The sequence below is a fragment of the Amblyomma americanum genome, chromosome 7 (assembly GCF_052857255.1).
Source record: "Amblyomma americanum isolate KBUSLIRL-KWMA chromosome 7, ASM5285725v1, whole genome shotgun sequence".
In the NCBI taxonomy this organism is placed as follows: Eukaryota; Metazoa; Arthropoda; class Arachnida; order Ixodida; family Ixodidae; genus Amblyomma; species Amblyomma americanum.
Window position 1 is genome coordinate 50,391,802 of NC_135503.1, and position 12,489 is coordinate 50,404,290.

Below are 12,489 nucleotides of genomic sequence, written 5' to 3' on the forward strand. Positions count from 1 at the left end.
AAAGGAACCGCAATCTCAGATAAAAACGTAGAGGAGGATACCGACCATCATCTTCAAATAATACCATAGAAAACGATGGGCCCTAATGTAAGGTTCGTTAAAGCTCCTGTCAGTATCACTTCCTTTTCGGGCCACCGCGGTAGCTCAGTGGTTATGGTGCTCGGCTTTTGACCCGAAAGACGCCGGTACGATGCCGGCTGCGGCGGTCGAATTTCGATGGAGGCGAAATGCTAGAGGCCCGTGTACTGTGCGATGTCAGTGCACGTTAAAGAACTCCAGGTGGACGAAATTATCCGCAGCTTTTGTGTCTCTAACCCCCTTTGTGTTTTCCCGCCACAGCAGTCTTCAATTAGGCCAGTCCCAAATGCAGTGCAGGGTTCTGCTACAGTGACGCTTCTCCGAATACGCGCTCTCATGCGGCCACCTAAAAAGGAATGCGGCGCCCAATGCTACGAGTGGAGCCACTAAGTATAGCCAACTTATTTCAGTAGTAAGGACCCTACGACTATGCACCACCACCAGGGAGGCGCCAATCCCCACCTGGCACTACGCACGGGTACGAGGAGCTGTCAATCATCCGCGCTTCGCTCTTTTGTCGACGGCGCGGGTGCCGCCGTTGCAGTTGTACCTTCGGGCGGTTCTTGAACCCCCCCCCCCCCCTCCGGCCGGCTTCTTGCAGAGCCATGACCTCTTGATTAACTAAAAGGCAGCTGCGTTTGGTTATCAGCGCCCACCTGTCGGCGAGGACCTGCTCGGAGGAAAGGATACCTTCGGGAGATTTATCCCCGTGACCCAGCCGATGAAGAAGATGGATAGGAGCGCCGTGAATAAATGCCAGGCTTCGGCAAGCTGTAAAAGTCAGCCAATGAGGTTTTTGACTCCATCCAAAGTCGACGCACAGGACGAAGTCCCTGTGATTGGACGAATAAGGCGGCAAGACGGCGGGAGAGGCTGTTTAAAGTTATCGACACGTTCGTCGAGCAGCGATTTCCTGAGGCATCTGCTCAATTTGTAATTTGATTGTTTTTGTTAGTAACCACGTTGTAAATACGTAAATACAGTTTTTGTCTTACTCCTACTACTCCCCGTCTCGGCCCACGTTCCTTCCTCGACCGGCAGAGCGGCGGTGTTCCTGTACCCGATGTCTGGAGAAACACGCGACTATCTCGGCGAGTCGTATCAACTGGTGGCAGCGGTGAGATGTAACACGAGTCGTAACAACTGGCGGCCACCGGTGGGATGCTACCCGAGCTATGCTCCTCATAGCATGAGTCGCTTTTGGACGTTAAACCTCCATAAACCAGACTTCCTTTTCGAAGCAGTCAGTATGGGCCACACGAACGCACGTTCCACGCCGCCTGTTTTTTTGTTTTTCTTTAACAAATATGTCGTTAACGTGCACCTGCCAGCAAGATTATAGCGACATCACGAACGGCCATGATTTCACCCAACTCCGCAACAGAGGACTGCGGAGAGGCTACTTAAACTGACACGAAGTCCTAGTCATGTCAGATACGCTCAGTCAAGAAATGACAATACGAAGACCACTGAAAAATAGACACTCGCTTTTTCGTTCTCTTCGCGAGCCTATTTTTCAGCGTAGTTTCCAACAGTACCCACCGCGACACTACCTGTATGTGTTACCCTATTTTGTGTAATCCTACGGTACGCAGCACGAGACCAGCTACCTCACACTGGTGCCTATAGCGTGAATCACCGCCTTGCCTGCGCCTGGTACAACTCATTCAAGTAATTTAATGGGGATAAAAAGAGAAACTGTCTGCCCCGACAGACAAGCGACCAGCGCGTCGCGGCAGCGCTGCCGCCATGCACGTCGGACGCACGTGCGCTGCCTGTAAAGTGTGCTTCTTTGCAATAAGGACTTTATTGCGGAAAAGCAATTGACCCGGTCAGGGTAAATGAGGCCAATAGCGGTTTTACTCTGCTTGTTTCTTGCCCTAATTACGCTCCACTCGTTGAGGGACTGCTTAATGAACTCGACCCGACCTCTTTATTTTGTTCTTAGGGCTTCTACGTGAAGCTCCAGCTCTAGCAGCGATTAACTTAGCATATACGTATACATCCGCCCTTCTAATGTGAAAGTGGGCAATGTGGAGCGGAGGGTGTGTATCGCGGTTCTCAAATGGGCTGCATCCGTGCAGGTGGCCACTCTCATCGATCCAGAAGCCACATCCTGTCAAACGGCCGCGTTCGATAGACCCTGGCTTGATACCTGTATCTAAATAAAAGCTAAGCGCAACAGCCCGTTCTATAATGAACCGGCATCATCCGATTATAGGCGCTGAATCCCGGCTGCTGAGGCTCGTTTAAGTCATCACTATCAAGGCCCATCGGCACGCATGGCTGGTGAATCAACGCTAACCCATCTCTTAAAATACTCGGGCTACCCGCACAGTTAACGGCGTGTTTTTGTCGCTTACGGGTGACTAAGCTGACGACCAAGGTACAACCTTGATGAGAAACTCGACGGTACACTTAAGCTCACCCTTAAGGGTATGAGGCTATAGCGTTAACGAGTCCCTTCGGCGGCTTGGGTTTTTTTTTATATCACTTCGCAGACACGAACACTTATTTCTTTCAACATCACGCATTGCTTAGCCTACCCTTAAGAGTGCAATGCAATAGCATTAGAGGTTCCTCCCGCGCAAGTACTGCTTCTCGGTGGCCTAGGTTCTGCCTACGTGCCTATATATTCGAATTTGGTCACTCTCTAACTTGCACTCACAGATCGCGGGCAGTCCTCATGTCACTCCTGACGCAGTGGGGCAGCGGTTAAGCAAGGCGTCACTGCCCAGGCAGCGCAGCCATTGGTGGGGCTTGTGAGACTCAAGCTACTCTTCCCGAGCGACCAATGATTAATTTAACTGCCGTCTGCCTGCCACGGTAGGCAGTTTGCTCACAACCAGACGGACAGTTTGTGATAATGTCACAAGGCCACGCGACTTAAGTACCAGGCAGGCCACCTGCTTTTCTCGACACGCTGGCGACGCCGAGGTTGCCGCTGAACGGAAGCCTTGACGCTGTCGCGTTAAAATGAACCAGCCACGCGGCTTGCTTTTCTGCCACGTGGTGTAGCTCTTATGTCCCTCTTCAAGCTACGAATCTTCGTAACGTGAATGGAATTATTGTCCAGATTCTTTAAGGCCTTTTCGGTCTTAAATGGGCACAGAAGGTAAACTAAAGTTGTCCTGCATCGACATAAAACAACGTTCTATTGGCAAAGAGGTTATCTTCACTAAAAAAAAAATTACCCGACGATTGAGCTTATCAGAAATGCGATTTTTGAGCGCACCTGCTGCGGTACATGAAGCACAGGCAACCGCAGACGTAACACGCAGTGCCGAATGGAGGCGCCTCTGGCTTTCGGCCTGGGCAGCTCGCACATTCTACACGAAATTTCTGGAAGCGGGCGTCGGCGCTGACAAGGAAAGCTGCACTTCCCTTCCCCTGGCTACTCGAGAGGGCTCGAACCATCTCTAACCGTCTGTCCACACGCGCCGCTTTTCCGAGGCCGCGGGGAGAGGAGGACCAGAGCCACGAACTGGGACGCGCTTCTCGGCCGAACAGAGGGCGACGCGCGCTGCTCTGGCGCGATATCTTGGCGGGGCGCCGCCGCCGAGCCCGTTCTCACGCTATAGACGTTTTTCGTCCTTCGATGCGCTCTTCGTTCGCTCTCTTTCATCCTCCGCTGTGCTTCTCAATCGCTTGGTTACGCCGAGGGATGACGGCACTCAGCGCGAGAACGGCCGCGTAGGAGCGCTTAGCTTTTATAAACTATAAAACGCTGAAAAACTTGCCGACGGTATACTCACGCCTGTGTAAAGTGATATTCTGCGCCGGCAGTGCGCGGTAATGAGGAGAGGGGGGTGCGGAGAGCTGCAAGAAAAGAAAAAAATGCGCGGGACCCTGTCGTCGACCGGAACCGAACGGACATCTATCATTCCCGCGTGAGAATAGCTGCGTTGAAATAATCTAGAGGTAAGAGAAAACAGAAACGGATACGACGGCTCCGAGAAAAGCCAGACGCACCACACCCATCTGACAGTGGAGCTGACAGTTATATATTTATTCGTTTCAGAATATTCTACAGTCCACGACATCACTTGGGGCGCTGCCAGGCACAACCATTCGTACCATGCCGAAAGCCGACAGGTCGCGCCGCTGAGCAAATAGGATTCCACGAATCCGCGCAGCGGCGGTTACAGACGACGCCACGAATCCAGACTTGGCGCATGGCCAGCTGTGCGGCTCAGCGCCTGCTCAGTTCATTTTCTTTTTACTTCTTTTCATTTGCATGAAAACTGTTCTTCGCTTCCTACCCTATTAATTTCAATATTTAAGCTGCTGTGTCACCTGCGGCGCATAGGTGGCGCAGGTTAATGCAGCTCCCTGGAAAGGGGTGATGGTCCCTAGCCTGACCTTCGGGAATGCGGTCCTGTGTATGAGGCCAGATGTTCAAGCAAGGCTGGAAATTAGGCAACGGGGAGTAGGGAGGTTAGCTTTGGGAGCACATGGCAATACACCAAATCAGATGGTACAGGGTGATATGGGATGGGCGTCTTTCGAGAGCAGAGAGGCTAGCAGTAAGATAGCATTTGAGGAACGATTGAGAAGGATGGAGGAAAAGCGGTGGGCTAGGAAAGTTTTCAGATACCTGTATATAAAGAATGTTGACACGAAATGGAGAAAGCGAACTAGAAAATTGACAAGCAAATATCTGGACAGCAGTAAGGGGGCAAATCAGCAATTATCGGTTAAGAAAAAGGTTAAAGGAACAGAGAGAGCTTTGTGGAAAACAGGGATGCTGACGAAATCGGCACTAGAAACATACCGGACCTTTAAACAGGAAATTGTCAAAGAAAATATTTATGATAATTGTAGGGGAAGTTCTTTGTTGTTTGAGGCCAGGACTGGAGTTTTGCGGACTAAGAAGTATAGAGTCAGGTACCAGGAGATAGACACTTTGTGCATTGCGTGCGGAGAGGAGGAGGAAACGGCTGAACACTTGATACTTTTCTGTAAAGGGCTTCACCCTACAGTGGAAGGCAGCGGGGCTGACTTACCCAAGGCATTGGGGTTTAGGGATAGTGAAGGGAAAGTGGATTTTAAGAGGTTAGAAGTAACCAAGCGAAGGTTATCTGATTGGTGGCTAAAAGCAAGACAGGAGTAAAATTTCACAAGACATGGCTAGGTGGCTTGAGCCACCGCCCGATGTAAAGGGTTCAGCCGTATCCATCCATCCATCCATTCATCCAACCCTAGCCTCAGATAATTAACTTACCTGCCTCCTGATCCTTCGCCTTGGCCCGAAGTTTAATGTTAGTATAGTTCGGCTGCAGTGTAGCATTGAGAAACAAAAAGACGCAGCAGTAGAACTCGTTCAACACAATTCGTAACAAGTGTCTGCTTTGTTACAATTTAGGCGGTTATGTTCAAGTACTGGTGAATTTTAGGAAATTGACGCCACCCTGCGATGGCGCTGCGAACTAGTCTAAGAATGATCGGCGTGCACGTAACCACTTTGTTTGCTCAATTTAGTAAGCGTTTCGCTGGCACATTCAACAATTATTGTCCGAGGATTAATGTAAAAATATATCTCTGTAGTGTTATTACATGAACGTTTCCACTATAACGAAGTAGACGTGTGTCCTCTCAGCTTTCTGCTGTCGGCAATGCACAGTGAAAATAGAAATAACAACTTTCCATGTTGTCCTAGAATGCTATAAGGATCATGACAGTGTGCAGTTGACATCAGACACAGAGGCTATAAAAGATGATATCCTCGAACTAAATGTTTCTATGCAGAAACCAGGTGCTATTAACAAACATCGCTGAGCATGTGCACACATGACTGGCACATTTTAAGCGCGAAGAGATTTGTGCATCACTGCATCTGTGATGTCAGGCGCTACCACGGCATGCGTGTGTGCAGATACGGTGTTACATTACCAACGGGAACGACGAAAGATATAATTCCGATTACATTTATTTTCTTCCCGTAGTTTTTTTTTCGTCATACTCTCGCTAGCTATTACTGTCAGTCAAAGAGCGGATGATAAAAACCAAACGGAACCGGACAAGTGCCTTATAGCTGCCTTACATTTAGGACACGCTGTAAATACACAGCTCACCAACAAACAAAACGAATAAAGAATAAGATGTGGTTAATTGCTGCGTGGAACTATCGAAAAGCATAACAGAAAATATTTTGTTGTGAACAAATTTTTCCATAATATTTTGGTACCGGACAAAAGCCATTCTTGTCGTGGCAACAAGAATTAGTGTAGCAATGTGCAGTGCCCTGTCGTAACAACAGAGCCAATTCTCTCACGACAACAGACTACTTCGCAATGGTACAGAAAAAACTGTCGTAACGACAGGACGACAAAAAGTTTTGTCGTATAGACGGACCGAGCCGGCTCTGTCGTATTTTTCGAACGCCGAGACCTCATTGGTCTCGATTTCTACTTGAAGATAACAGTATAGAAATTTATATTAATATTGAAAGTAGCATATGCGATTAATGAAAATGGTGAGCGGAAAAGGAGGGAAAGTGCGCAGCTCTATCAGTTAAAACTCAAGCGGCCGTAACCAACAAACTTTTCTAGCTTGCTTTTTCTAGGCATGCACCATGGCAATCACTGGATCTTGCTTACCTGTGGTGCCCAATGCGGAAAAGTGCGGTTTTTGTTTTGTCATTCGCCCACTGTACAATCTTCTTCATCGCTGACGTCACGGATTTGAAATCATATCCAAACTGCGTCGCAAATCTAGCGCTCTGCTTTCACACCGGATGGTTTCAAACGTTAGAGAGCTATTTTTATCTCTTGTTTATCAATGCGAAAGCTTTGTACGGCTCATCAGTCAAAAAATCCCGCCTCGACCGACCGTTCACGAGAAACGTACCGAAACCCCGACGCGACCTAATGACGTCATCGCCAGTGCCTACATGGTCAGGAAGGAAAAACAGAATTTCTTCGGAAGTGGGTTTCAAACCCAAGCGGGACAGTTCAGTCTGACGTAACCATGGTCCCATAATCGGAAGTGACGTTATCAGACAGGAGGCGAAACCGGAAGTGACATGATGGTTCGGTTAAAATGACGCTTTATATGTACGCGTGGGTCGTGCGGACTTTCCTAAAGGCATTTCAGACATTAGTACTTGTTACTAACCAGTACTAGCAAGTAAAAAAATACAGTTAACTAGTAGCCCATGATGACAAACAAATTCTTTCGCAATTAGAGCACGTAAGCGGTCTTAGCCTGCGTAACACCACCATGTTGGGTCAATTGAGGCGCCTTCCTCTAGTTCATGAAAATCGTTAATACACGCTTGTGCGGCCGCACATACGCCCACTGCTGCATACGCAGTTCATTATTTTTTCTTATTTGACGAGATGTATCATGCCTCCGTCGTGGAAATTTCCGAGCAGGCACTGAATGGCTCCGTGAAGTAATTTACACTCCTATGTTTAACACGCACCTCGATTTCGACTGCTAGAAAAAAAAAACATGAAGCGCGAAAAGAGATCAGATTTTTGTTCAACATATAAAAACAAGGTGTCACGTGTGCATGCATCAGCTGCCTTTTGTGACTTCAAGACGATTACTGCAACAATTTTCTCTTATCGGCAATAATGGTATACTTTATTGCGATTATCTAAAGATCACTGCGCGTCGTTCGGTGACGCGTCTGTATTCTTGGCTTCTCTACGCGCGGTAGTAGCGATGTAGTATGTTTTTTATTCTTTTTTTTCGGTATCACCATTCCTCGTGCATACGCATCTCGGCTAGAAGGCGGCTTGTGTAGCTGATTTCTTCGCAGAACCGCAAGCACGAGTACACACAACATCTCTGGGTTAGTCTTTGTAGCACTGCAGCTTCCCATTGCGCACTGAAACTACTTTGGACGTCCTGGGGACATTTAGGACGTCCATGGGACGTCCACGTAAGTTTCAATGAACATTGGGTTTCTGGGCTTCGAAAGCTGCACTGCACAAAAGCATACTCACAACCTCATTTTGCTCGCATCGGCGCATGCTTCCATGCCTTAAGCAAGCATGATGCTAGTGTATCGACCCCGAGAGAGCTGCAGACACTAAGGACAGAGAGCGTGAGAGCGGTTCTCCACCCGGGAAATCTCGCTCAGAGGGAGAGGTCTCGGGAAGCGAGTTGCAAATTCGACTCGCCTGTGGGAGCACTTCATGTCGCTCGGCAGCAGTCGCCAGATCGTCCAGAACAGCTCGTCCAGCCTTCGCGACACGCCAGTGTGAACAGTGTGACACGTAGGGTCACGCTGTTATTTCTCCCCGCGGTAAAGAAGGGCGCCCTCACACCAATATACATCACATACAGCTTACCTGGCAGCAGCCGTCTTGTCGGCGATAATCCTTGGTTCTCTTACCAACGCTGTCGGTAGTGGCGAAGCGATAAGTCAGTCACTGGCAGCGGGCAACCACGACACTGACAACGCGAAGCGCAGGCAGAATCAGATGCAGGGGGAGGGTCTGCGACGGTGTCACGAGATGTCACTGCCGCGGCAACAGATCGTCCGGCGGGGTCGAGACCCAGCTACTCGTCGTCATCGCTCCGCTGACACAACACGGATCGTGACTCGTGTGCATACATTGTGCTGCAGTACAGCTGCTGTTCAATGGCTGGTCGCGGCGGTGTTTTTCAACAGCGCGCTCCCGCCAGCTCTCCCCGTGAGACACAGCGGTGACCACGACAGGTGTCGTCGGTGCGAGCGAGGCGGAGAACGAGTTTGCCACGAAAGGATAGAGAACAGGGGAAGCAGAAGAAAGCCCGAAAGGCTGGCACGCAACTGTGTCTGGCCGCCGATGGTGTAAAGAAGCCCCGGAGTCTCCGCTCTCAGCGCGCTAGCTGCTTGAAACAACGCGGCCAAAAAAGGAAACCGGATTGGAAGAGGGTGGTGCGCCGATGCGAACGCCGCCAAGCGACGCGCGTAGTGACTGCCGACTGCCTTCGCGCGGACGCTTTCACAGATGGCGCCCCAGCGCAGGCATCTGTAGGGATCGGAGCAAATAGCTGCGCGAAAAACCAGCTAACGCGGTGCAGCCTTATGATCAGTGGTACTGAATCGTGAGAAACCGCCGATATTGTGAAAAAATTGCAGCTGCAAAGGCAATAAATGGAGTTAAATATAAGTGTGTGCAAAATGTCGGAAATTATAGCTATACCCGGTAAAACTGTCGTTTCAGATGCTGATGTGTGCCAAATCGAGATCGTGAAGGCTGCCAGCCTCGAGAAGGTGCGGTCAGTCGTTGTACTTGGCTCCATATGATTAGCTGCAGTATATTGACTAAATATCTGTGGAACCTAAGAATGTGCGGCTGTATTTCTTGCAGCTCGCACTTGGTTTCCATGTGCAACGATAAGATGTGGTTTCAGACCTCAGAGTACGAACTTCGAAGACGTGCCGATGTTTCCTGATCTAACGCCGGTGAAGCACTTTTTTTACTTGCCACCCTCAAATGCCGGACCTCAACAAATTTGCTTTCTAATTACTAATGTGAAAGTTCACACGAGAAATAGGACATGCAAGGATGTGATTAGAGACATTTAGAAAAGGGGGACCCTATCGACTAGGGGCATAGCGGGGCCCCGGTATGCATGCGCAGAACAACAGCGCCCCTACTGCGCCTGTGCACTACCGGCCTGTGCACTGGCGCCTCGCTATGCCGTTAATCAATAGGGTCCCCTTTGCTAAAAGCCTCTATTATAGCGGTGGCCGTTCTGCTCATGTCGCCCATGAACTGTGGGCTCGTATGGAAAGCTGCTGGGCTAACTTTACGATAACAAGATACAATATTCAGCTTTCTATAAATGATACAAACCTAGTTGGAAAATGCTTTTATCTGCGCTACGTGCATCGGATAAATAGGAGTGTGAGAAATGTTCCGTTTCTACTGCTTCATTGAATACTTTGCCCAGTTTTTGTCTATTTGTGCTCAAAAACGGAGGTCTGAATCACGTAAGATGTCCAAAAGCAGTGCCCTCGTGATAACTTCGTTCATTATTGTAGTATTAGCAGTTAGAATAGAAAGGAAATCTCCATCAGCAGTTTGTACGGGTCACCTTGAATGAAAACTGTTTAACCAACTGTAAGGTGAAGTTTTGGCTTCACTAATGATGGCTCTTACACTTTAGAGTGGAGAATGTGGGCTCCAGAAGAACGCGTAGTGGTTTGTGGGCGCTGCATTATTTATTTCTAATGTATTTATTTCTTATACTCTCTAGAATTATTTGTTTAAAAAATATTTCATCGTAAATTTTGTGTCGAGAAGGAGGAAAAGCAAGGGAGCAATATGGCAACACTGCTGATTAATCGGGGCGACACGGCAAGAGGATGTTTAGTAAGTCAGCTGACCTGTGGGTGCGAAGGTTCTCAGTCTCGTGTTCCTTCGATCACGAAGCGTACGTCCACTCGCACCAATCACGTGATCACCGCATGACGTGCCTAGCGCTACGTTTGTCGTCTTCGGTTGGGGCACGCGCTCGCCCCTTATGATCTTACCCCCCCCCTCCTTTCACACACACACACACACACACACACCGAACCTCACGCTTTATGCAACCTTTATCGTCGTCGGGTGGTCAGCGCAGTCGTAAGACACCGCCAAAATATTCGAAGCACCACACGTGTCCAGGAAGTGAGAGGCCGTAAACTGCAGCGAGTTGCATGTTTGCCACCTAGGGACGCTCTGTAAACGAGCCGCCCGAAAACGAACGCTAGACTGTGCCCAAAAGCTTTTCTGGATAAAATCGATAACGTTTGCCTTGTAGCTCGATTCACTAGCGTTCTTTCACTGCCGAGGTCGCAGAGGGTGTTATATGTAGTCATAAGGAATATGCAGTAGCAGTCTTACTATAGTCAGGGGACACCTGCACCGTACTTTGATGGAAGGGGTTAAGGAAGGAGTGAAAGAGTCAAAAATTCCAAAAAAAAAGGCAGTGGCTTAGCTCTGTATGCCAGGATATAAGTAGCGAAAGCTGAAGCCTAGCTTGGTTAGCCTTGGTTAATCTTGATTGCAAGTCCAGGTTAGTCAGGTTGTCTGGCTGGTTGTTGTCACGTGGTTTGTCACGCGGGTGGTCACGTGGTGCGGTGCGACCACGGTGGGAATGCGAGCACGGCGAAACTGCGAGTTCGTGGCCAATGTAGCTTTCGCTACAAAAGTACAGCTTTTATGCTGTTGTCGGATACCACTCTAGAACGAAGCAGCCAGCACCTCTCAAAGGAAGCCCTCAAGAAACCAATGGCGTCGAGTGATTGTCATGACGTCACGGTTAATTCCATTTTACGAACGCACCTGACAGTAGCCAGCCTAGGGGATTAACCGCGACGTCGTGGCAAACGGTTGACGTCATTAGCTGGAAGGCCACCTTTCAGGGAGGTTTGTCGCTTAGTTTTTAAATTGTGTCGGAGTACAGTTCTGGCTGATATTCGAGATTTACACAGCAAGCGTAAAGGTAAAAACTTTTTTATAGCTGCAGCTGTATGGGCATGCACGTGCGATGAAACCATGTAGGTGTCCGCGCCCCTCGCACGCCCACAACATATGATTGGTTACTGCCCTCGGCTTCTTCAACACCGCCACCCCCATAACCCAACGTAACTTCCTCCGTCGCTGCCCCTGTCACGCCGGACAACCACCTTGTAAGGACGGATGAGCGACCGTGCGTGACATATGACCGCACAGTCGCACGACTCTGCACAGTCGCATGGCCGAATGTGACGCTTGATAGTCGTAACCTACACCCCTACCCTCCAACCCCATACCCTTGCCCTAAGTTACTAAACACCGAGACTGGTATCAGCATCAGCAGTTGCTGGGTTCGATCCGCAGTGCTGGCAGGCACCCATTGCCGCCCTCCAAAGATTGCTAGCCGCTAGTCACTCTTTCACCAATACCGGACGCGTAATATATACAACCAGCCATCAGGACACAGCAGCATCGCAGGTAATGACTACGCAGCCTTCACCGTGTAAATTAGGCTGCGCGAACTGCGCACTACGGTGGAGATAGCGTGTCAATCTGAGTTTTGAGAGTCGGCGCAGCTACTAGGTTTCGAACATTTATTTGCCTCGTGGATTCCGGCTAGTTTTCTAACCTGCGACTGCAGTATACCTGGGCCTTGACCTACAGTCACGACTTCCACCCGGTCTACCACTACGTGAAGCAACTGCGCTGTGTCGTCTGTCTTGGTGTCGCGTTCGCGGTCCGTACTCCTATCTTATCGGTTTAGCTGATAGCCTTACATGCGCTGTCGGCAGCTGCGACGGAAGCATAGCATACATATTCTCTGCATGTGTGCTCTCTGTGTCATGAGCTGCAGCGCCTTGATCTATGTCCGCTGACGGAGATGAACATTCTCGGCCACTGGCCGTGACGATCGTCGGTGGTGATGGCCTACCAGACACTGCTTTTTTTTTCATGTCGGGCCTGC

The 12,489-nt window shown here is 49.4% G+C and overlaps 1 long non-coding RNA gene across 1 annotated transcript in view; it reads right to left on the minus strand.

Annotated features, from left to right (window-relative positions):
- LOC144097104 (uncharacterized) overlaps nt 1-8,547 on the minus strand; it is a 506,086-nt gene extending 497,539 nt beyond the window's left edge. The window contains exon 1 of the long non-coding RNA XR_013306906.1: nt 8,382-8,547. This is a non-coding gene — a long non-coding RNA (uncharacterized LOC144097104). The remainder of the gene's footprint in view (nt 1-8,381) is intronic.
- Between the last annotated feature and the right edge of the window lie 3,942 nt (nt 8,548-12,489).